Source organism: Tamandua tetradactyla, chromosome 21 (assembly GCF_023851605.1).
Source record: "Tamandua tetradactyla isolate mTamTet1 chromosome 21, mTamTet1.pri, whole genome shotgun sequence".
NCBI classification, from domain to species: Eukaryota; Metazoa; Chordata; class Mammalia; order Pilosa; family Myrmecophagidae; genus Tamandua; species Tamandua tetradactyla.
Window position 1 is genome coordinate 34,444,765 of NC_135347.1, and position 27,019 is coordinate 34,471,783.

General features: G+C 38.9%; 2 pseudogenes; both read right to left on the bottom strand.

The window, feature by feature from the left end:
• Positions 1–1,575: 1,575 nt before the first annotated feature.
• On the bottom strand, positions 1,576–4,333 carry LOC143665184 (thiamine transporter 2 pseudogene; annotated as a pseudogene).
• Positions 4,334–15,106: 10,773 nt separating this feature from the next.
• LOC143665185 (HAUS augmin-like complex subunit 3 pseudogene) lies at positions 15,107–25,821 on the bottom strand (annotated as a pseudogene).
• Between the last annotated feature and the right edge of the window lie 1,198 nt (positions 25,822–27,019).

Below are 27,019 nucleotides of genomic sequence, written 5' to 3' on the forward strand. Positions count from 1 at the left end.
TAAAATAATACTGTAATGAAAGTTGCTTTCTAAGAACCACTTTGTTTTGTTAAATTCCAGACAGAAACAACACATTAAAAGAATGTTTTAGCCTTTGAAGCAAGCTGTTTCCTGTGGAAGGAATTGGGCTAGAATGTCTATATAGAAAATTAACTCAATAAAATGATGTTCATGAGTGGGAGAAGAATGGAAGTTAGAGGAAACCACCCCAGATTTTAAGAACATAACTTGATTTGCAGGAACACTTTTGCCAGCCAAGATATTTTATTGTGTGACTCAGCTTCCTGTGTTGCTTCCAGGTCTGAGGGGAAGTCATGAAAATGTTAACTATCTTGGGACAGGAACACGGCAGGACTTTGTGTTTGGTGTGCCCATGACATGTGGACCACATCCCAAACTTGCTTGCTTCCTTTGTTGCTTTGCAAATGCTGGCACTGTTTCAAATAACCAGCCATTCTATCAGCAGAGACTCAACAAAACAAATTGCTCAATGAAGTTCATATTTCCTGGGGAAAATGTAAAAAGCATTCGTTTTTGGGAGTGAGCACATTAGGGTGAATTCTGGCTGCCAGTGCAGGTATGTAGGTTTGGATCAGGGTTTTTGTAGGGCACTGGCCAGCTATGGTCTGGATAATGTGGGGAATGCTGGATGATTGGGAATAGATTCATCAACTGGATAGGAGGTTGCTTCCAACCTGGGATCCTGCCAAAAATGCTTTGCCCTTGCCCACAGGATACTTTGGGGTTTTAAGTTGTTTAATTAATAGTAGTAATATGCTGTGTAATAATAGCAACCAGTATTTATTGAGCAATTATCATACACCAGGCACTGTAGTAAGTGCCTTAATATATTGCCCCAATTGAGCTTTAGAATTACCCTTACATAGTAAGTATCTTATTAGTTTTTTTGTGTGTATGAAAGTAAAAACATATTTATTAAAAAAAAAAAGTTCACAGGATACAGGTGGTTGTCACAAAATGCAATAAAAATTAATTTGAGAGGAACTGACGTCTTTCCATGCAGGGGCATGGTAAAGTTTAATTAAAAATTTTTCTCTGATATTTTTGCTTCAGTTTGTGGGCATTAAATATTTTTACCCATTCCACCATCCACTGGATGTTAGTACAGTAATTACAGTTATCAGATACTGATCACAATATACTATCCAAATCAAAACTAATCATAGTTTTATGATGTAGGACACAGAAGGCTGCTATATAAATATTTCATTTTAGGACATTTCACACTTCTACTCTTGAATGATCCCACTTTTCTGATTTCCATGCTGTTTTGGAGTAGACATGAAAGTGTTAAAACAGTATTTGGTCTCAGGGGCTCGCTGAGACCATGTAGATGGCTTCTTTCAATTTGTTCACTTTGGGGGCTGGTTATACACAGCCCCCAAAGTGAATAGCTGAAGCTTTGATGTGGTTTTGATGAGGTTTATAATGGTTCAGATTTCATAGTATCTTAATCTAGCATAAAACATTAAAATACCCAAGTACATAAACATAGCACCATATATTTTCAATCAGAGTCACCCATCCTCTGAGACCATGTTCAGTGAAACTTGGCTAAAGCCATGTTACAATGTGCATATCAGGCATTGGGTTAACCAATTAATTTGGATTATGATCAGTAGGAGAACTACATTCTCTTTTTTTGCATTTGGCAGAATAGATTATGTAAATTCATCTCAGGAAAATTCCAGCAATGACTGAGAAATAAATTCCATTAATAAAAAACAGAAAACTGACCAGAAGCCACAGGCCTTGATTGTCATCCATGGTCATGGTTATGAGATTTTGGATCACCAAGGCAATGAAGGGCTGATTGCGAATACCAGGGCATAACATTCCATGCTGAGATTCACCACAATCTGAAATACTGCTATGGTTATAAGAAGCATACAACTTGACTGGACTATCAAAAGATTAGCATAGTGCACCCAAGTACTAGTTGGGTAATGCATGAGAAATAGAGAACACACATCTGCTGCTAAGAGCCCCAAGACCAACTCTCCCAAAAGATCCCAGTTGACTTTCACTTAGCCTTCTGTGAAAGCTTCCATGACCCCTCCAGAGGTTGCAAGGACTTCTATGGTTCCATTATATATTGCAGAATTTTGCGACACTGCCTTGTAATCCAACAGTGTTTGAACATAGTTCGGATCATGGTTCAAACTGCCATGGAAAAAGCCCACCAGAGGGACCGGTAAAAAGGATGCTTTGAGGAGTAGTACTTCTTAAAATCTTGGGACCACTGTGTAAGTTCTCTCAAAGCCACATTTTTTTTTTTTTGACTTTGTGCTGTTTAATTGGCTGTCATCCAGATATCCTGAAACTCTTGCTGGTCTGGTTGTTGATTCTAACAGGGCTCATCCAAGACAACATTTTTTCCTGATGGCTTTTGAGGAGCTACCTTTTTGGGTTTTGCATGAAAGAATATGCTCTTCTTGTGCATTGGTAGAAAACATGAGAAAAGGAAGGCCACAGAGACAGAGGCCAAGAATATGAAGTTGAGGTAAAAGTACAACAGGTTGGCCAGGGTACCAGGAGCTGGGCCAGTGTGAAGGCCACCAGTGTCACGTTCCTACAGAAGTTGTTAACTCTATAGTAATGCTCCAGCCTGACCAGGCTGTATAAGGAGGCATAGTGGTCCACCTCAGTGGTGGAGATCAAGCCTTGGAAGAACTGCAGCAACTGCATGGCTTTTAATCCTTAACCAAATATGAGCAGCACCTCAGTCACCATGAAGCTGATCCCCTGTAAGATGATAACTGGCTTGTAGTGGACATAATCCATGAGAATGAACATGGTGAGCAGTAGTGCCAGGTAAGAGTATGTCCAAAGAGAAAAGATGCCTTTTGCGATGGTTAGAGTCTGGGAAAATGTCCAAATCAAATATCATCAAGGTGATGCTTTCTTCCCAAATACTGGCTGCCGGCAATTCTTAGCTCCTCTGCCACATGGCAAGGCACATAGCAGTGTCTGCTGGTCTTTCTTTTCTCTTCCAGGTTTCATTGATTTCAGCTTTTTTGCTTCAGTGCCTTTTTCCTATTAGTTTTATTAACCACAGGTAATAAATGAAGGCACTGAAATTCAAAGTGATTAAGTAACATGCTCAAGGTTATACAACCAGTAAGTGGCAGAACCTGGATTTCAACACAGCTGTGTGGAATAAACATGATTATGCTTTATTACCAATGATGTATTGCCGAAACATGGCAACCTCCAGCAAACTAAAGTAATCTTCACCTGGGTGTTTACTTGGTGTTCTAATTTACATCTCTATAGAAATTTTGATTCAAGTATATATTTGTATGCAAATCTATTCCTAATTATTATTTTTCAAAAATGAACTTTATTTTATGATAGTCCTAGATTTACAGAAAAATTGCAAAGATAGTGCAGAGTTCCCAGATATCCATATAACTGCATCTAGATTGTCCCATTGTTAACATCTCCCATGAGAATAAAAATCTTGGCTCTTAATAGTATGTGTTTGCCCTCAGATGTGGCCAACCCATTTCTCAAAACGGTTACTACAGAAGAACTTCTAGGAAAAGACTCCCCACCCCCGCCCTCAAGCGTGGGCTTTCTATATATGTAAAAATATGGATGAGTACTTGGTTGAGACTTTACACTACTGTTCCATAGAGCATAGAAGAAGTTATTGTGACCTAAATAATTTAGCAATAGGTCCTACTGCTTTGATCACAAGTATGGGGCCATACAGCTCAAACTTCATGAATATAAGATAGAACATTCCCTTGTTGACTTGGAATGATATTAACCAGAAGATGAGTTGGATGAGTCGGTCCAGATATTAGTGTTACATAGTGTTGTTATATGATCTATTGATGATGGACATGGAGCAAGACCAAGGGCCAATGCATGAACTGAATATCAAAAGATGAAAAGGCTCACAAGAATAAGATAGGATAAGGGATGAAGTCTTCAGTGTTAGGTTGTTTTTCTCTGGTAATAATCTCCTTAAGGTCTGTATTAAAAAGAAATAGAGAAAACTGATAAGGGATAGGGTAATACTGCAATCATACAAAGTTTGTCTGTAATATATATATGCTTCATTTAGAAAGGAACCCTTGAAATTAGAAGGAGCTTATATAAAATATTGGGACCTATGAGGTCCAAAGAAAGGGAAAGTTTCCTTAATGTCCTTAATGGCCATGCACAGGTTCACTGTGGAGAGTTGTTGGAGTTGGACTGCTTGTAGTGTTCTTACTGGGTGTGCCAAAAAGTATGGTTTGAGCCCATTAATCAGAAGATGAGGGAAGCGGGAAACTTCAGCTGCCTTGGGTAACTCCAACATGGTTCACTTTTGGCATGAAACAACCAAGGTGTTTGGCTTATGCCTAAGGGATCCTCTGGAGGTCTCAAGAAGAAATTGGGGTACAGTGCTTACAGCTATTCCTTTTGTACAGCGCATAAAATCATTCAGATGAGGAAGGTAGCAAGGGCTGAAAGCTAGTCCAAGACCCTTGACAATCCTTTGTTCTGCCTGGGACTTCATGCACTCAGAGGAAGTATCTTTTTTGTAATTGGTGCACACAGGAGAGAAGTATTTTTTAAATTTGCATTAAGGCAAAGGATAGTGGTGGCCCAGGCGTCCCAGCCACCTTTTTCCAAGGCCCGGTCACTCTTATCTCCACGTTATGAATTCTGCCTATGAGGCCAGATCATGATGGTGACCCTTCTAAATTTGCTTAAATTATTTAAATTTACGTAAATGAACAGAATATTGTATACTTCTTATCATATTTTGCCTAAATAGTAAAATTTATATATATGGTGACATATGGTTTTATAAAAAGAATGCCATCTAGTTATTAATAAAACTGCCAATCTATGTTTGCATGACAAAATATACTCTTTTGCATTTATTGGGTCATTTTTATACTATTCTTCTGAGGAGATGTCTTCACCTCATCTCTTAAATGTTGATAACATGTCATCAATACAATTTGTGAAGATTCATTATGCAGGCTGGTCTTTGTCTGTTTGGTGTCACTTTAGGGTCCTAAAGTTCCTATAGGTTATTTTCCTATAACAACCCACCAGAGAAAGTTATATGCTAAATGTGTTCCCAGCATGATGGCTTAATTTACGGGGGGCTGGAGTTATTTTAATAGAACTCTGAAAGCATAAAGCCACATTCCCAAAGGTAGTTTAAATCTGTGGTGATGTAGGGAACTCTGCAGTTAAAACCCTCTGGATAGTAAATGGTAGAACCATTTATTAATTGTGTGAACATACAAACTGGGAGGACATGATCAGGCTCCTTGGCCTTCCTGTGCATCAGATTCTCATTTGTGAATTGGAATTAACCTTATGTGCCAGCCTGAAGCTATTGTGTACGCCCAGAAAAGCCAAGTTCTTTAATCCTCATTCAGTATGGTGGGGAGGGATCTTTTTTTATTGCTTCCATGGAGATGTGACTCATCCAAAGGTGGATGGTAAGCTTTGATTATATGGTTTCCCTGGAGATGTGTCTCCACCCATTCCAGGTGGGTCTTGATCAGTTTATTGGAATCCTTTTAAAGAGGAAACATTTTGGAGAGACTCAGAAATGACAGAAGCCTTAGAGCTGACAGAAACTTCCCAGCTGACACAGATGTGGACATGTGGAGAACAGAGACACGGTTGTTTGGAGATGCTTGGAGCCCAGCAGACATCATCATGAGATGTTAAGCAGGCCAGAACCTGTAGAGAGCCAAGGGAAGCCAAGAGATGAAAGCCAGTCTTGGAGAAGTAAAGTGAGGAACCCCTACAGGAACAAAGGCTGAAAGCAATGGAGCCCAGGAGCAAGGGACCAGCAGATGCCAGCCATGTGACTTCCCAGCTGACAGAGGTGTTCCTGACCCATCGGCCTCTCTTAAGTGAAGATAACCTCCTGTTGGTGCCTTAATTTGGACACTATCACTTTCTTAGAACTGTAAACTTGCAGCTTATCAAATTTCCCTTTTTAAAAAGCCATTCCAGTTCTGGGGTATCACATTCCAGCAACTTACCAACTAACATAGATTTTTGTACCAGAGAAGTGGGGTGCTACTACAAATACTAAACATGTTGGAACAGCTTTTTAAGTGGATAGGGGCAAGATTCTGAAGAGTTGTGAGAAGCTTGATAGGGAAGGTGTAGAATACTTTGAAGAGACTATTGGTAGAAATGTGGGATCCTCTGAAGGATCTCAGAAGAAGGTACTTCTGATAAAGCCTTAGACAGAAATGATGTGTGTGTTATTGCAAACTGAAAGGAAGGTGATCCTTGTTTTATTTTATTATTATTTTTTAATATTTTTATTGACAAATCTTCACACACATACATTCCATACATTGTGTACAATCAATGGCTCATAATACAATCATATAGCTGTGTATTCATTGCCATGATCATTTTTTAGAACACTTCCATCCATACCAGAAAAAGAAAAAATTCATACATATCACACCTCTTACTCCTCCCTCTCATTGACTACTAGTATTTCCATCTACCCAACTTATTTTACCCTTTGTCCCCCCATTATATATTTATTTTTATAATATTTTTTATACATCTGCACTTATCTTAGATAAAAAGAGCATCAGACACGAGGTTTTCACAGTCACATTGTAAAAGGCTGTTGGTCCCTCCCATACTTTTGCAAATGTCTTACAGGATTCTAACAGCCACATCTGAGCCCTCTCCTCTACTGTCACAGCCTCTACTTACTCACGGTTGTACTTAAGTTTTCCCAGTAAATTTGTATTTGAAAGCATTTTTTGTTGTTTTTTAACATAACAACGTACAAACACAAATGTTCTTACCATGTGATCATTCCATTCTTGATATATGTTCTTACCATGTGATCATTCCATTCTTGATATATAATCAGTAACTCACAATATCACCACATAGTTGTATATTCATCATCATGATCATTTCTTAGAACATTTGCATCAATTCAGAAAAAGAAATAAAACAAAAACAGAAAAAAATTCATACATACCATACCCCTGACCCCTCCCTTTCATTGATCACTAGCACTTCAATCTACTACATTTATTTTAAAATTTGTTCCCCTATTATTTATTTTTAATCCGTATGTTTTACTCATCTGTCGATAAGGTAGGTAAAAGGAGCATCAGTCACAAAGTTTTCACAATCACAGAGTCACATTGCGAAAGCTGTATCATTATACAATAATCTTTAAGAAACATGGCTACTGAAATAGCTCTACATTTTTAGGCACTTCCCTCCAGCCTCTCATTACACCTTAACTAAAGACGTGGTATCTATACTATGCATAAGAATAACCTCCAGCCATTAACACTTTATTTTGTTTCATTTTGCTCTTCCCCCTTTTGGTTGAGAAGGTTTTTCTCAATCCCTTGATGCTGAGTTCCAGCTCATTCTAGGATTTCTGTCCCATGTTCCCAAGAAGGTTTACACCCCTAGGAGTCATGTCCCACATAGAGAGGGGGATGACAGTGAGTTTGCTGGTTGTGTTGGCTGAGAGAGAGAGAGGCCACATCAGAGCAACAAAAGAGGTTCTCTGGGGGTGACTCTTTGGCCTATTTTTAAGTAGGCTTAGCCTATCCTTTGTGGGGTTAAGTTTCATGTGAACAACCCCCCAGATTGAGGGCTCTGCCTATTGCTTTGGCTGTCCCTACTGCTTGTGAGAATATCAAGAATTCTCCACTTGGGGAAGTTGAGTTTTCCCCCTTTCTCGCCATTCCCCCAAGGGGCCTTACAAATACTTTTTTATTCACTGTTCAGATCACTCTGGGACTTATTGGGGCATCACTCTGGACAAACCTACAAAATCTCATGCCCTCTCAAGGTTCCAGAAAGCATTTTGAAACGCTGTTCAACCAGTCCTTCATTTAGCACTTTTATTCAAAATATTTCTTTTGTCTTTCTTTTCTGTTTTCTTTTCATTCTCACCAAATCCAACAAAACTTTTTAATATTAAGGGGACCAGCTACAATAATCTGTGGCTATCTGAGGAATATTATTTTATTTTTTACCTTTTTCCAAACAAAGCAGTAGTCACTGATACAAAGCCATCAGTGTAATTAATGACAATTCTAGAAACTCTATTAGACATATTATGGAATTAGAGAAGGCTTCAGAGGGAGATGAGAAATACCTGTACTTAAGCAGGCTTTTGAACCTACAATCTGAGTCATTTACTTTATTACATTATAAGGGTAGACAAGTCTTTGTGAGTACCACATTTTTTTCCATTAGTAATAATTTCATTCTCTGAGCACTGTGATATGTCAGGAGTCTAACATATTTTATTTCTATACCAACCTTTAAGACAGGTCTTATTATCAGCTGAGAACACAGGCTTAGAATGGCTCTCATATACCTAACATATGATGGGATGAGTCTTTAAATAGTAATAGTTAAGCATGTACTATATACCAGATCCAGTTGGAGTACTTTTTATAATTTCCAAACAGCAAACATGAAAGATAGGTACTTTTATTATCATACTTTTGTAGGTAAGGAAACCAAATCAGAGAGAGTATGTTAAGAAGTGGAGTTGGGAATTTGAACATATTCAACTCTATGACTGCTCCTTCCACGTGGTTGGCTGGACCAAGAGGAAATGGCATTTCTAAGGCAGGTTATTCAGAGAAACCAGGATTCTAAGAAGCAATAAAGAAAAGATATTAGTGACAAGGGAAAGTAGGGGAAATTAAGCCATCTAAAATTATCTATTGCAAGTCAAGTTGAAGAATCTTGACTTAAAGGAGAAGCAATAGTCTCACTAAGCACAGACGAAAATCATTTAAATTTTCTGGTTAAGTCATTCAGCAGATCCAGCTTGAGATTGTACAATGTTAAACAAGTAGAAAAATAAATTAAGGGTGCAACCGAATGCAGCAGTCCAGCCTTGGAGCAACTAGTGGAACTGATGGTGAGCAATCACCTGGTTTCCGCTAGGACAGCAACAAATGCACAGAGCTTAGGTTGCAATGAATGACACTTGAGTTCATTATAGGAAAGACTCTGTGATGTGAAGATTGCTTCTGAATTGGAAAACTACCGAGGAAATTATAGTCTCTATTTCTAGAAATGCTAAAATGTAACTTCTAAAATGATTTTAGGATGACTTACACCTTATCCTGTCTCAACAGGAGATGGCTTCAAGAACCCATCTAACTCTCAAAACTGTAAAAATCTCTCATTTCCCACTACACTTGGACATTGATTACACCTGGGCTTTCCCTCAACGTGTGCATAACAACATCTGTTCCTTCCAGGCTTTCTCATTGTACTTCCTCTAAAAAAGACAGCTTGGATTTGGAAGTTAAAAAAATGGTAAAGTCCATGTAATTTGGTTCTACCCTCATATTCTTTCCACATAATGCTCCAATCCTAATACCTCTCCCAGGTCAGGAAGTTTTAAGTCTCCTCATCTTGCAGAATTTCCAGGCCCATATCAGTGTCCTGTGTAATTGCTCACATCACCCTCCCTTGCCTGAGATGCCTTCTCTCTTAGGTAATCTGACATACATTAATCCGACTCAGTGTTCAACCTCTGTTTAGGATTTCCGTACGCTTAGAGTCTGTATCACAAACTTTAATGCTCAATTACAGTGTTTCTGAGTCCTTGGCATTATACATTATCTATCTTTCCAACTAGATTGTGTGCTCTCTAAGGAAAGAAGCCCCATCCAAAGTCTTTCTGAATACCCCAGACTGTTTATGTACAGTCAGAAGGCAAATATTTGTTTCTTTCTAACTAAAAAGTAGTTTTTTGGGATTATTTTCATCTTGAGGTTTAATGAATTTATGATCTCAAAAAAATAAAAAATGTATAGCCCTGATAAAATATATTAGAAATTGGGCCAAAACACAAACTTTATTGTCCACAATCACATATTTATTTCAGAGGGAGCATAACTCCCTCTGAAGTTTTTACTGATGGGATTCAGAATGCAGATGCACTTGACATTTTTTTTGTTTTTGTTTTTGTTTTTTGCACGGGAATAGAACCCGGGTCTCCAGCATGGCAGGCGAGTACTCTGCCACTAAGTCACCATGGCCCACCCATTTGACATTCTTATGTAAGTAACCCAGTTGAGATTGTTGGAAATGAAGCTGCTCCTGTCCCAGCCCCCAACTCCCAAGCTTTCTGGTCTCCTATTCCAAGATAACAGTTCATTTTGCCTGAGTCCCTTTTTTTCCTGAAGTTCAAGTGTGGAAAGCATGCTGCATATTGAAAAGAAAGGAAAGGAAGGTGAACTAATATATATCGAGCATCTATTTGCTACAGACTTTGTACATATATAATTTCACATAATCCTCACAGCTCTTCAAGTTATGCTCTATTATTTTCACTTTAGAAATGGAATCTTATACATCTTAGATAGTATACACAAGTCATTGAATAAAAGAACAAAAATGTGAACTCTTTTACCCTTTTTTGTTTCCTATAATAAATATTATGCTGATTTAACAACAGAGTAAAGACAAAATGAGATGTGCACACTCTGCTGAAGAAATTTGCATATTTTTTCTGAACCCAAAACACTACCCTGGATATGTACAGCAGACTAGTAAGCACATTGTGTAGTCAATCTTACACAGCGTCAGTGTACAGAGTGTAAAATCTGATTTGCTCAAGAAATTTATACTGTCAGGCTGGACAGAACTCATACATGTTAAGAAAATAAAGAGAACAATTCCCTCCATTTGAAATACTCTTTGGAGGAGTTAGGATGAGTCATGAATTTTTGGAAAATAAGGGAAGAGGTATGCATAGCTGATATTAAAAGGCCAGGATTGATTTAGCAAAGGGAAGGCCTGTAGCTCCATTTCCCAGGATGACCGGTGTGGAGGGTACTTCTGGGTGAAGCTGAACCTCTCATTAAGATTACCAAGAAGATATCAAAATCATCATCTTTCCCTTCACATCAATTTCCTCTCTAGACTTTGCTATTTTCTCTCCATGTCTGGCCTTTCAGAGTTGAGACACCATCACTACTGATTTTTTTCCTTTCTTATTCTCAATTCAAATCATCCACCAAGTTCCATGAATTATGAATTCTTTTCTTTTTTTTTTTTTAAACATGGGCAGGCACTGGGAATCGAACCCGGGACCTCTGCCATGGCAGGCGAGCATTCTTGCCTGCTGAGCCACTATGGCCCACCTGAATTACAAATTCTTAACACTTCTCAAATTCTTTCTGTTTTCCCAATTCCACATATGCTAACCTATAGCAGACTCATCTCTCCACAACCATATTTGATTGAGCAAGTTCCTGGTGGGAACTCTAAGCTTTCATCTGCCCAATCCAAATTGCTTAGCATTGCAGTATTAGTTTTCTTCAAACACTGTTTAGCAAAATCATCCTCATGCCACGATTCTTTATTGTGAGGAGTAAAGTTCCAGCTCCAGCCTCTGATCCCACATCCATCTCTGTCTCATTCTCTACTTCTGCCTCTTCCTAGCATTCCTAACTGGTCTACAAAGTACTATTTACAGCCTTAATGGTGGCAAATATATCTTTCCCTGTTTATTAAAAATCTATTGAACTCCTACTGTATAATCGGCTTTGAGGTATGTCTTGTGGATAAACGTGAACAGAGCATGGTTTCTGCCCAAAATATGGGAAATTGACATTTACACAGATTTGTGCCATTTGTTTTATTGTGGTAGGTATTATAATACAGGTATATGCTAGGTAGAAAGAAACACTGAGTGGAGAGTTATCAGTTGCCTGTTGGGGGATGTGAGGGTCAGGGTACATTTCTCAAAAAAGAAGATGTTTAATTTGAAAGTGAAATTAGGGGAAAATCCCATTTATGATAGCATCAAAAAGAACAAACATTTAGGAGTAAATTTAACCAAAGAAGTGCAAGATGTATACACTGAAAACTACAAAGTATTGTGGAAAGAAATTAAAGAAGATCTAAATAATTGGAAAGACATCCTGTGTTTATGGATCAGAGGGCTTGAAATATCAGTACTTCTCAAATTGATCTAAAACTCAACACAACACAATCCCCACCAAAATTCCAGTTGACTTTTTCTTTCTGAAAATAGAGAAGCTAATCCTAAAATTCATATGAAACTGCAAAGGACACAGATTAGACAAAACAGTCTTGAAAAAAAGAACACGATTGACCTACACTTACTTCCTGATTTCAACAGTTACTACAAAGCTGCAGTAAATATGATAATGTGGTTTTGGCATAAGGATAGACATAGACATCAGCAGAGTAGAATTGAGAATCCAGAAGTAGACCCACACGTTTATGGTCAACTGATTTTTGTCAAGAATGCCAAGATCACTCAATGGAGAAAGAACACCTTTTTCAACAAGTAGTCCTGGGATATCTGGATATCCACATGCAAAAAACAAAGATGATCTCTATCTCACACCATATGAAAAATTAAATAGACCAAAGACCTAAATGTAAGAGCTAAAACTATAAAACTCTTCTGAACAAAACAGGTGAAAGTCTGTGTGACCTTGATATTGTACAGTTTTCTTTAGATGTGACACCAAAAGCACAAGCAACTGAAAAAAAAAGTTAAATAGGACTTCCTCAAAATTAAAATTGTGTGCATCAAAGAACACTATAAAGAAGGTGAAAGGATAACCCACTGAATAGGAAAACTGTTTACAAATCATTTATTTGATGAAGGTTCTTAAACAAGGAAAAAGATTTCAATAGACATTTCTCCAAAAAATATATAAATGGCCAATAGCACATGAAAAGATGCTAACATCATCAGTCATTAGAGAACTGCAAATCAAAGCCACTATACGATATCATTTTACAAGTCTGACAATAATAATAATAATAATAATAATGACAATAACAAGTGTTGGCAAGATTAGGGAGACTCAGAACTCTCATACTTTGCTAGTAGGAATGTAAAATGGTGTAGTCACTTTGGAAAACAGTGCAGCAGTTCCTCAAAAAAGCTAAACATAGAATTACCCATATGATCCAGCAATTCTACTCCTAGGAATATACACAAGAGAATTGAAAACATGCATTCACATAAAAACACTCAAAAAAACCCCCACTTTTTACACAAGTGTTCATAACAGCATTTTTCACAATAACCAAACAGGGTCCAGAATGTTCATCAACTGAGGAATGGGTAAACAGAATACGGTATATCCATATAATGAATATAATTCAGCCATAAGAAGGAATGAAATTCTGATATATACCCCAATATGGACGAATCTTTAAAACATTATTCTAAGTGAAAGGAGCCAGATGCAAAAGGCAACATAGTATATGATTCTAATTACATGGAATGTCCAGACCAAGCAAATCCATAGAGACAGATCTAGAGTAGGGGTTGCTATAGCCCAGGGGATCGGGGAATAGGGAGTGAATGCTAATGGATATGGGATTTCTTTTGGGGGTAATGGAAATGTTCTGGAATGAGGTGGTGGTGGTATTGCACAACACAATGAATATACTTAAAACCACTGATGTGTACGGTTTAAAATGGTGAGCTTTATAAGTATACCTCAATTAAAAAAAACTGTTATATATAAAAAAGAAAAGATACTTCAAGTGAGTCTTTAAGAATAAGCGAGGTTCCTGTAGGTGGACAGTGGAAACATAAGCTCTAGGCAGAAGATATCAAAAGTACAAAGGCACAGAGCCATGAAGCATATATCCTTTTTTTTTTTTTTTTTTTTTTGGTATGGGCAGGCTCTGGGAATCAAACCTGGGTCTCCAGCATGGCAGGCAAGAATTCTGCCACTGAGCCACATTGCCCACCTGAAGCATATATTTTTATGTTCAGTTTGAGACCCTGCTAGTGATTAAGATTCAAAATGTATATATACAAGAATCAGTTATAGGCTAATAGAACTGATTTGTTTTTCTTTCTTTCTTTCTTTGGCAAATCAATATGACACGTGGTTCTCTTGAATGATTATGAGGTAGTTTACTTCCCTTCCTGTATTTTGTCCTCAACTTAGAAATAGTTGGACATGGTCCCTCTGCCTGAAATACTCTTCCCCGAAGTCCCCTATGGCACATACCTTCTCATCCTTCATGCTCAATTTAAATTCCCTGACCCCCATTTAAGTAGAGTCTCACTTTCGACCTTTGTTCTCCATCACTACATCTTGTCAGTATACTGCACAGGCAATTATGTTTATTGGTCTGTTCTTTGGATTATGTTTGTCTCTAACCAGGGAGAGTAAGTTCTGAGGGCAGAAAGCATGACTGTTTTATCCACCAATATATTCCCAATACCTAGGAGAGTGCTCCATAAATATTAGTTTAATGCATGACTAATTGAGAAGGAAGGAAGCTATGACACACAGATCAAGTTTCCTCAGGTACAGGACTGGCTGCCTGGCATTGCCTTGATTTTCTAAAGTGGATCCTGTTGATCCTACTCTACTTCCCCAGGTTTAGATTGTCTTAGGCTTGGTTGTGGTTTCACTGTGCTTGCAAAATTTAAAGCACTTGACAGTGAAAGAAATTCATCTCTGCCAGAGTCAACACCAAATAAATGTGTGATACATAGCTCAGCTTTGATTAGTCAAAGCTGGGAAAAAAGTATTGGGGAGGGCATTTCTCCAAGGAAGCAGAGTAGGTTTTAAAGATGGAAAATAAATATATCTGGGCTGCTTAAGTGAAAGGTTCATGGAAGGACTATTGGGGAATGATGTTGGAAGAAGTTGAGATATAAGCCAGAGTGTGACATTAACCTGGTTAGTCTACGACAATCCATTCTGGCACTGTGCTAACCATTGGAGAGAAAATGAGGCAAAATGCTAACCTGCCTGTATTAGTCAGGGTTCTCCAAGGAAACCAAACCAACAGGAGATATCACAGATATTATGCGATTTATTTGTAAGCGTTGTCTTACACAACGGTGGAGATGCACAATCCAAAGTCCACAGGGCAGGTGACAAGCTAGGCACTCCAATGAAGGTTTTCAATAAATTCACTGGGAGAAGCTGGCTGGCCTGAGCAGAGAGATGGAAATTCTCCCTTCTGAGTGCCAAGGTCATCACGTCTCCTTTGAAAGCCTTCAACTGATTGAATTTGATGACTCTCATTTGATTGTAGATGTAATCAGCCATAGAGCCAATCAATTTACTGATGCTTTAAGCCCATGAAATAGCCTCAAAGTAACATTCAGGTCAGCACTTGCTTGGTCAAACACCTGCACACCAAAAAGTTGACACATGAACTTAACCATCACACCACCATATTTAGTAAGGTGTGAGACCTTCTGTCGCAAGTCAGTTTCTCTGAAGCAGTGGTTGAGACAGAGTTTAGGGTGCAAAAAAGGATTAGCTCCTGTGAAAGGAAGGGAGAGGAAGCAGGATGGGACAATCTAGAGAGAGTACTGTCCACAAGATTTGTCACATGTTAGGACAAAATTGCTGGGCCTTCATTCTCCCAGCCCTCTCCTCAGTTAGTTGGTATATGTGGACCTCCCAATAAGGGCAGTTTACCTTGGTAAAACGGGTCTGTGAAGCTGAGGTCACCTCAAAGGGGCTTAGACCTGGAGGCTGTCTGCTGACCACACCCTCTGCAGCTGGGCAACAAGTCCTCCTTGGAAGGGGATCTGCTGGACACAACTTTATGCCAACCACACCATCCCATCCCAGGAATAGTGGGCATACCTGTATGGTTTTCTTTTTTTCTTAACTTTCTTTCACTGCAAACACAGTTTGCAAACACAGTTTCTTAGCCCTCAGAAATATTATCAAATTTCTTCCATATTAGACAATAATTAGTAAACAGCAGAACAACTTCATCCTACCCAGTTCTTCCCTAGACATTGTTAGGCCAAAGATAATGCTCTGCTACCCCTAAACCTTAATTTGGTTTTGGAAATATAAAACTTTCAAAAGCATCTAGACTTTAAAAATCATTAACTCGTATATAGGGATTAATATTTACCCTGTAGGTTGGAAGTTGTCTAATTCAACTTCTAATGCTACTATTTCCAGGGAAAAAGGAAATAAAAGGTGGTGGGATGGTGAATTAACTTCACTGAACATCTTCCATGGGCCAGGCTCTGTCGTATGAACTATACACCTTATGTATCATTTAATTAAGGGGAATTGCCTTCCAAAGATAGGCCACTGATTGCAAGGAGTCAAAGACTTTGCCTATTTCTTATGCCCGTGATGGTGAGGCATCATTCATTATAGGAGCTAAACTCCTCTAGGTGCTTTAGGACGAGATGCGGTGCAGACTTCCAAGTTTACCGGGGGCCTCCTTTCCCAGTGATCTTAATCAAGAGGGGCCAAAGTAGCTAAAAATGATTTGTACATTCATATGACAATTCCCTTTAGTGACAAGATCTTTGCTAACTGGTTCTGTTCTAATTGTTTAAGGAAAGAGCACAATACTTGCTTTCTAATTTGAGCTATAGAAGTTACACTAACAGGCTTAACTCGCCCGGTCTCTGTGACTTAGATGCTCTCTAAATAAGATTATACACACTTCACACATAAGGAACCTGGGGGGTGAGTGCTGAGTGGCGTCCTCAGGCCTCATAGCTGACAAATGGCTTTAAGCCCACAGGCTTGTACGTACATCACTTGGTCTCCTGGGCTCTTCAAACAAGGAGGCTATTCATATCAAATAGAAATGGAAACAATACTCAGGTCACATACATAGTTTTAATGCTGTGTATATATAGAAGAATAATAATGAATTCTTGCCTTCTTTGAGGAAGTCTGTTTTGAGCACCAAGATGTTTGAATTCCAACATTTTATCTTGGGACAGTGTCTGATCTGTGTAAGTTATTTATTTGTTAACTTTCATTTTTTATAGGTTATTTTTAATAAGAATAAATTGCCAAACCATTTTTGCACATACTTCTGCAAATGGAGCATTTGTGTGGTGAAAGAAAAAGGTTTTTGTGCACTGAAATGGTCACATTAAAAGAATGCTTTAAATATTGATAATACTTAAAAAGATTTATTTCCTTTCTATGTGTTTGTGTAAGATAGAGTAACATTTTATTTTTGCATTCAACAGGTATTCTTCTCCTACAACAAAATCACAGATGGCAATCGGCTGAACAACAAATATTCTTTGCTTACCTCAGAAGGTAAAGGCACTGTGTCCAGTGAAATGAAAATGAAAATAAAAGTATGGCAAATAAAGGTAGGTTTCATTTGCAGTGTTTACTTTATGACCAGGAAACTCACAGCATCTGAGGGATGGGATTGGAAGTGGATAGGGAGTCCTAACACCTTCTAGGGGTATCCACGCAGCACAATTTGCATATCAGCTGCTTAGGTCTTCTCCTCCCGTCTTCCTTTATGTGACCCACGCAAGTCTGGAGAAAGGAAAGATATTTATAATACAGTGCACTGAGCATCTTCTTCCCTCCAAACAGGAGATTGCCTAGGAAGTATTCTGTGCTTAACTAAGAAAACAATAACAACTCATATTTTTTACATTATTGCATCTTTCCAAGCATTTTCACATGGTGGATACCAGATTTTGGGATTGGATGGACTAACAGAATGGCCAAAAATATGAAGTATCAACATAAAGTTTTCTTTATTATATTATTTTCTTGCCAAATAATATTTGAGAGAGAAAACTTATCATATACTATGACTCATGAAAGGACATGATAATAGCAAAGGTCATTTCATATAAAAAGTCATTTAAGTAGCCCCAAACTGACTTGATGGAAAACTCACCACATTGTCCTATATTTTCTCATTTTCTGTAAAAACGAGAAAGTTTATGACAAAAGGCTTTGTCATAAACTTTCACAACTAACCTCCAAAGATGTGAAATCATTTTGCTGTTAAGAAAGATAAGCCAAGATGTATGAAGTAACTTGCCCAAGAACATGCAACATATCATTTAGAATACTTCGGGTTGTAAATAACAGAAAACTTCAACTTAAAATGGCTTAAGCAATAAGGAAACATATACCCTGCATTCTAAAATATCTGTCACTGTATGTTCAGCAGCTCCATGACATGACTCACGGAGGCAAATCCCTTTCTGTGTCTCTGTTCTGCTATTCTCTGTGTTGACTTCATCCCAAGCCTGGCTGCCCTCCTACTTGTGAGATGGTTGTCAATGTTGTCTGGGACCATGGGCTTCCTGGTTCATAGTCACAGAAGACAGTTGGCGTCTTTCCCAGAAGCCCCAAGCAAGTCTCTATTCACAGCTCATTAACTCCAATTAGCTGAGCCCAGCTCATTTCTGAGTGCATCTCTGGCCAGGAGAACCGAATCATTGAGATTGTCTTGGCCTAATCAGCTGGGTGGAAAGTCCGCAGTGTGGACCCCACACACTCAGTAAGTGGAAGAGATAGAATATGAACTTGGATTTTTTTACTCCAGGTACTGTTTACTTTAGACAGTAATTGGGTGCCGCAGACTTTCCTAAAGAAGATGTTCTAAAACAAAGATGTTGTGGGATAGGTATCTATATCCTTCTTTCTCAGGACCTGTTATTTATTAAGCCCAAGGTAATAAAAGGGGTCTTCTTCAGTATAACTTATCACTGGAAAGAAAAACACTTTGGCATCAAGTGTGTGTTTTACTGTGATAGCATATTTGTAACATAAAATTTGCCACTCTATTTTTAAGTGTACTATTCAGTAGCATTAATTGCATTCACAATGTTGTGCTATCATCAACACTATCCATTACCAAAACTTTTTCATTACCCAAAACAGAGCTCTGTACCCACTAAGCAGTAACTCCCCCTTCCCTCTCCCCACAGGCCCTGTTTAACTCTACTCCATTTTCTGTCTCTATGAGTTTGCTTATTCTAAACATTTCATTTAAATGTAACCAGTCAGCTGGCTTTGATCCAATCAGTTGAGACTTTTAAGGGAGAAGGGAGAATTTTCACTGCTTCTTCAGCCAGTGAGCCTCTCCTGTGGAGTTTGTCTATACCCTGCATCAGAGTTGCCAGCTTCATAGTCTGCCCTATGGTTTTTGGACTTCCCTGTGGCTTTTGTGTTCTCGTGATTGCATGAGACACCTTTATAAATCTCATATTTATAGATACTTCCTTTTGGTTCTGTTTCTCTAGGGAACCCTGACTAATATATAAGGCATCCAGAGAAAGATACTTTGACTCAAGAAAGGCGATGCCCGTCACATGGGAAGGCATGTGGCTGGCATCTGCTTGCCCTTGATCCCAGTTCCATTGCTTCCAGCTTCGGATGCCAGTGCTTCCCTCTCCATGTGTCTGTGAGCCTTCACTTAGCTCCCCTGGGACACAACTCAGGCCTCTGGCTTGCTTAGCATCTCATGAGAAGGCACATGGTGACATCTGCTGGGCTCTGCATCTCCAAACATCCATGTCTAGGCATCTGCTTTCTCTTTTGGCACTCCAACCTTCTTCAAATGTCTGTGTTGCTATTGACTGAGCTTTCTCCAAAATTTTCTTTTTTAAAGGACTCCACTGATCAAGACCCACTTAAATAAGTGGAGTCACATCTCCGTCTAATCAAAAGGTCACAGCCACAATTGAATGTGTCACATCTCCATGGAAAAAATCCTTTCAAAAGGTCCCACCCACAACTGGGTGTGTCACCTCTCCATGAAAACAGTCCAGTTTCCACCCCACAGTATTGTATCAGGATTAAAAGAAACATGGCTGTTCTCACAAGATTGTATCAGGAAAAAGGACATGACATTTCTGGGGTACATAACAGCTTTAAATCAGCCCACTTGGGTTGTTTCCACCTTTAGGCTATTGTGCATAATGCTGCCATGAACGTGGTTTACAAATATCTGTTTCAGTCCCTGCTTTTGCTTCTTTTGGGTATATTTCTAGGAGTGAAACTGTAAAGCTATATGGTGTGGTGGATTGAATTATGTACGCCAACAAAAGACATGTTCTTAATCTTAATCTGCATTCCTTATGGGTGACAGCCCATTATAAATAGGACCTTCTGAAGATATTACTTGTAGTTAAGGTGGGACCCAACACAATAAGTGTTGTCTTTTTTTTTAAACTTTTTTATTAATTAAAAAAAATTATAAGAAACACAAACATTCCCAACACATACACTCAGCAATTCACAATATCATCACATAATTGCATATTCATCATCATAATCATTTCCCAGAACATTAGCATCAATTCAGAAAAAGAAATAAAAAGACAACAGAAAAATATAACAAACAGAAAAAAAAAATTTTACATGCCATACCCCTTACTGATCCCTTTCATTGATCACTAGCATTTCAAACTAAATTCATTTTAACATTTGTTCCCCCTATTATTTATTTTTATTCCATATGTTCCTCTCATCTGTTGACAAGGTAGATAAAAGGAGCATCAGACACAAGGTTTTCACATTCACACAGTCACATTGTGAAAGCTATATCATTATACAATCATCATAAAGAAACATGGCTACTGGAACACAGCTCTACATTTTCAGGCAGTTCCCTCCAGCCTCTCCATTACATCTTGTATAACAAGGTGATATCTACTTAATGCATAAGAATAACCTCCAGGATAACCTCTCGACTCTGTCTGGAATCTCTCAGCCATTGACACTTTGCCTCATTTCACTCTTCCCCCTTTTGGTCGAGGAGATTTTCTCAATCCCTGATGCTGAATCTCAGCTCATTCTGGGATCTCTGTCCCACGCTGTTAGGAAGATCCACACTCCTGGTAGTCATGTCCCACGTAGACAGGGGGAGGGTGGTGAGTCTGCTTGCTGTGTTGGCTGGAGAGAGAGGCTACATCTGAGCAACAAAAGAGGTTCTCTTGGGGGTGACTCTTAGGCCTAATTTTAAGTAGGCTTGACCTATCCCCTGTGGGGTTAAGTTTCATATGAACAAACCCCAAGACTGGGGGCTCAGCCTATAGCTTTGGTTATCCACACTGCTTGTGAGAATATCAAGAATTCAACTTGGGGAAGTTGAGTTTTCCCCTGTTCTCACCATTCCCTGAAGGGGACTTTGCAAATACTTTTCCACTCACTGATCAAATCACTCTGGGATTCATCAGGGCATCACCTGGACAAACCAACAAAATCTCATGTCCTATACAAAGTTCCATGTACTTAAGGTGTTCAATCAACTATCTACATAAGTTATATTAGGAGATGCACTAGTCAAAGTGTAGATTTGTACCAAATAAACATTTTTTGCTTTGGTCTCACACCTTAGTTGAAATTTTAAAATATTAAGTACCATAGTACTTTCTTCTACTATTTTGCCTTCTAGATTTTATATGTCATATCTAATTTTCCTTCTTTTTACCTTTACTCATAGTCTTCCTTTCTACACTCTTCTCCACACCTCTCTCTTCTGTCTTTATATCTGTCTCTAGTGTTCCCTTTAGTATTTCTTGCAGAGCTGGTCTCTTGGGTCACAAATTCTCTCAGTGATTTTTTGTCTGAAAATGTTTTAATTTCTCCCTCATTTTTGAAGGACAGTTTTGCTGGATATAGAATTCTTGGTTGGCAGTTTTTCTCTTTTAATAATTTAAATATATTATCCCACTGTTTTCTTGCCTCCATGGTTTCTGCTGAGAGATCTGAGCATAGTTTTATTGGGCTTCCCTTGTATGTGATGGATTGTTTTTCTCTTGCTGCTTTCAAGATCCTCTCCTTCTCTTTGACCTCTGACATTCTGATTATTAAATGTCTTGGAGTATGTCTATTTGGATCTATTCTCTTTGGGGTACGCTGCACTTCTTGGATCTATAATTTTATGTCTTTCATAAGAGTTGGGAAATTTTCAGTGATAATTTCCTCCATTAGTTTTTCTCCTCCTTTTCCCTTCTCTTCTTCTGGGACACCCACAACCCATATATTCGTGCGCATCATATTGTCTTTCAATTCCCTGAATCCCTGCTCATATTTTTCCATTTTTTTCCTATAGTTTCTGTTTCTTGTCGGATTTCAGATGTTCCATCCTCCAGTTCAGAAATCCTATGTTCTGTCTCTCGAAATCTACCATTGTAGGTTTCCATTGTTTTTTTCATCTCTTCTACTGTGTCTTTCATTCCCATAAGTTCTGTGATTTGTTTTTTCAGACTTTCAGTTTCTTCTTTTTGTTCTTTCCTTGCCTTCTTTATATCCTCCCTCAATTCATTGATTTGGTTTTTGATGAGGTTTTCCATGTCTGTTCATATATTCTGAATTAATTGTTTCACCTCCTGTATCTCATTTGAATTGTCAGTTTGTTCCTTTGACTGGGCCATATCTTCAATTTTCCTAGTGTGATTTATTATTTTTTGCTGGTGTCTAGGCATTTAATTACCTTAATTAGTTTATTCTGGAGATTGCTTTCACTTCTTTTATCTAGGGTCTTCTTGCTGGATGAATCTGTTGTCTATCTGTTCTTTGACATTCCGTTCAGCTTTATCTGGACCTTTAGCTTAAGTTTTGCTTAACAGAGGAGAATTTTTCAGTTCTTCTTTTCTTGTTTCTTGCCCTGCTTGTGTGGTGCCTTTCCCCCCAACACACACACTTAGGAGGGTCTACTTAGTTATTATAGACCCCAGCCAGATTTTCCCAGACCAAACTGGCCTCCTATCAGGAGGAAAGAGTCACCTGAGTCGATTTTCCCTAAGGGTGAGACCCAGCAGGTTGAAAGACTTTCCTGTGAAGTCTCTGGACTCTGTTTTTCTTACCCTGCCCAGTATGTGGTGCTTGTCTGACTGCAGGTCCCACCAGCATAAGATGATGTGGTACCTTTAACTTTGGCAGACTCTCCCTGCTGGGGGCATGGTGGAGGCAGAGGAGAGGTTGTAGGCTGGTTTTAATGGCTTCAAATTACCAAGCCCTGGTGTCTGAATTCCTTGATGGAGGGATTCCACTTGGGTGGGGCTTCACCCCTCCCCTTGGGAAGGCACAGGCTCCAGATAAGCCCCCAAAAGAGCTCACTTCACTGCCCCTGTACCTGGGGCAGTTGCAGCCTGAAAAGTCCTGCTGCTGTATCCAGAGTCAGTCAAGCCTTTGTAGATACAGAGCCACAAAAACCTCTGTTTCCTTCTCCCCCCCCCCCCCCTTTTTCTGTCAGTTCTGCCCCCTTGGCACCGGGGCAAAATGAGCAACCTCCACTTTGATCAGGTTCACCTGAGCTGGGGGCCTATTTTTAGTAGTCAGAATTTGTTAATTAGTTCCACAATTGGCGTTTGACTGTGCCCAGTCCCTGCTGCTGGTACAGTCCTTTCCTTTCCCCTCTGGGAAGCGGCCTGCGGGGGAGGGGTGCTGGCCACCGCAGCTTGGGAACTCACGGTTCTGGGGGGTGCTCGCAGCCGGTCCAGCTGGTCCAGACTGGGGTACACTGTGTGTCCGGTCACTATCATGGCTCCAGGAGCTGTTCTGTACTGCTTCTGGTTATTTAGTAGTTGTTTTGGAGGACGAACTAAAATGCACATGTTGTTAAGCTGCCATCTTGACCCGGAAGTCTAAGTGTTGTCTTAATCCATATTACTGGAGACCTTATTAAAAATCCAGGTGTCAGAGAAGACAACAAAAGGGCCAACATGCTTCTAACTCCCAGATACCTACATCACTAATTTTAACATTTGCCACATCTGCCTTATCTATCTATCTATCTATCTATCTATCTATCTATCTATCTATCTATCTATCTATCTATCATCTATCTGTCTGTCTGTCTGTCTGTCTACCTGTCTATCTATCCATCTATCTATCTAATCTATCTACCAGCCAGCCAGCCAACCAGCCAGCTAGCTAGTGAATAAGCCAACCATCTGTGTCTGTCTGTCTACCTGTCTGTCTATTTATTATTCATTTTCTGAACAGTTGAGTGTAGGGCATATAAATCATGCTCCCTGAACACTTAATGCCACCATGTACCTTCAGAGAACAAGAATATTCACTTCTGTAACTACCTTAAGTGCAGTTATCAAGTTCCAGAAACTTAACATTGATACAGTTTATATTCCAATTTTTTCATATGCCCCAGTTATATCCTTATAAGCCTTTTCTCTTCTTTTGATCAATCCTATTCAGGATCATGTGTTGCATGTAATTGTCATTTTCTTGCCAATTGCTCTTTTCCTCTTTCTTTTTTAAATTGTGGAAACATGCATACAACATAAACTTTTCAACCTTGACCACTGCCAAATATACCATTCAGTGTGATGAATCACTTTCACAATACCATAGTGCTGTCACCGCTTTCCATTAATAAAAATTTCCCACCTCTCCCATTCAGAAGCCCTACACCCATTATGTATTAACCCTCCATCCCCTCCTGCCCTGGGCCGCTGGCAGCTTGTACTTTAATTTCTTTCTCTGTGAGCTTATATATTCTCTGATTTTTTCCTTGTAGATACAATGGGATTTAAGTTCCATATCCTAAATCTATGACAATCTTGTTTGCTTTGACGCCAACTGAACTTCAATAGTATACACAAACTATGTTCCTATTCTCCTCCATCCCCATTACATGTTTATACATTATGAGTCAAAAAACCACTGATTTCTTATTACATTTTATGCATTAACCTTTTAGATCCTGTAGGAAGTAAAAAGTGGAGTTAAAACCAAAAATGCAATAATACTAGCGTTAACAGTTACCCTTGTTGTTACCTTTACCAAGCATCTTCATGTGGCTTTGATTATTGTCTACTGTCCTTTCCTTTCAACCTGCAGAGCTCTCTTCAGCATTTCTTGTAAGGCTGATCTAGTGTTGGTAAACTCCCTCAGTTCAAATGATGCCTTTTGCTTTATCAACTGATTTAAAAATAATTCTTGTCTTGCTGTATAATGGTCTTGTTTAGCAATCTGCAGATCAAAATCTCCCTTTACCACTGGCATGTTCAACAACTGGGCATTCTCTCTTACCATAGTAGGCAAACTTTTCTTTTTTATATGAGTGATTGGTTCTTCAAGTTTTAGAATTTCAATGGTCAAACTAGAAATTTTAGTGTCCAAGTTTTCTTTGCCAATAGACTTTTTTTGGTTAGACTATGAAGATTCTCCTCTGCCTATATTATACTTGACTTCATGCTTAAATTAATTGCTTTCTGTTCAATTAACTGATGTTGTGCACAAACATATGTTAACTGTAGCCTGGTCATCTCCAGCCATCTCTCCTCAAGGACTTCTTGGTTATCACAAATAAATGGTGTTTGTATATCTAATAGTTGAACATTTTCTTCATTTGAACTTTCAACTCCTTCATGGATACCCTGAAAGAGCTGTTTTTTTGGTACATGAGGTTAAATCTGCTGTACTTTGCTCCTCATGGCTTAGATACTTCCCTAAGAAACTGAGATAAAAACACCTGTGGATTCATCCCTTGCCCTAAACTAGAAAGTTTGAAGAAAATCTTCAATTTTGCCACCCCACCAGTAAGAGTATGCAGGTCATTACTGATTTTAGTATTCATAGTATTTAGACATTTTTGACTCTCCTTCAGCGTTTTAGTGACTGCTTCTTCTCTGGCATTTAACCTCAGAGATTTGGGGCTAGTTATCGGAGCCACCAACCAGCGTTTATTACATTGCTGCAGTTTTAGTTCCTTTAATTTTGGCAGAGCTTGAATTTCATCCTCTAATGAGATTCTAGCTCTTTGCCATCCAGACTAGGTGTCTTCTAATCAGAAGCTTTACAGGTTTTAAGAACCTCATCCAATGCTGCTGCTTCTAGGATGGGCTTGCCTGATTTTCGAAGAGTGCTAAAAGCTTGCAATTCTTTCTCAGACAACATGTTCTGTTCATTCACATTCCCACAAAACCACTTCAAAAATGATTCGTCTTCAGCAGTCTCAGACAAAATCTTCTTGGTTAAGCATATCAGCCTTGGGGTAACCAATGTTTTTTAATGTTTCCACAAATTCATTTCCACAACTCATTTTTGGGGTGAACTAATTTTTTGGTAACCTAATATGAATTTATGATACTGACTTTAGAAAACAAATCCAAATACAAACAAAACTACTTTAACGTTAAGTCTATAGAGAAGGGGAAAGATATTTTTAGAATCTATAGTGATTTCTCCTCGCCAAGCTCCTGCCTGCCTCTCATCAGGAAGCTGCCGCCACCCCATAAATGGAATTTTAAGAAAATTTTTTCTTCAGATTATTCCTTACTAGTGTACAGAAATGCTGCTAATTCTTGTGTGCTGATCTTTTACCCTGCCGAGAATTCTTTTATTAGTTCTAGCCGCTTTCTTAGGGCCTCCTGCTTTCAGTAGCCTTTTTCGTAATTCTGCTCTTTCTTTGTTACTTTAGTACTTTAACTGTTTTCTGGAACTTTGAGAGAGATGTTTCTGCTGGTTCTTGCTGTTTGTTCAAAGCGTCATTCTCCTTACTATTTTTAATGATAGTTCTATGCACAGAGTCTATACAATTGTCCCTGCAGGGGGTTAAACTTTATATGCATCTTCTCAGTTGATCCCTATGATAACCGTTTTCCATAAGCATTCTTATGTTATTCCTATTTTAAAGAGAAAAGCCTGGCTTAGAATGGTCAAGGAAGTCCAAGGTCTCGCAAGCACACAGTGATGGACCCCGAATTGGAATGGGGCACACTGGACTCCCATCTCCTTGTCACTCTGCAACACTGCCTCCTGTAATGCGATTTTACCGTTGCCCGTGTATTTGTGGCGTTGGTATGTTCCTGCTCTGAGCTGACCTTAGGACAGAGGTTTCTCTACCTATTTGAATTCCCCCCCAGATAATATGCTCATGACAAAATTACTAGAGCACAATGTATAAATTACTGAAAATTGTATAGTACAGATAAAGGGGAGGGTTTATATCACACTTGACATCAAACCCTGCCAGACATTCCATTCATTTAATAAACACGTGTGAAGTTCCTCCAATGCATAGCTCAATTGTTCCTGGCCCCAGTGATAGAAAAATGATTAAGGCCCCTTAAAACTTGGAGTGTCTGTCTATATTTTAGTGGGGTATGACAACTACCCAGATAGTATTAGAAAATAAAATTGCCCTGGAAGAAGTTAAATGGTGATATGGCAGGGGGTAACTGGAAGGGATGAGCTTTCAAGAAGGTGATGAGGGAGGCCCTGTCTCAGGTGGTGACGTT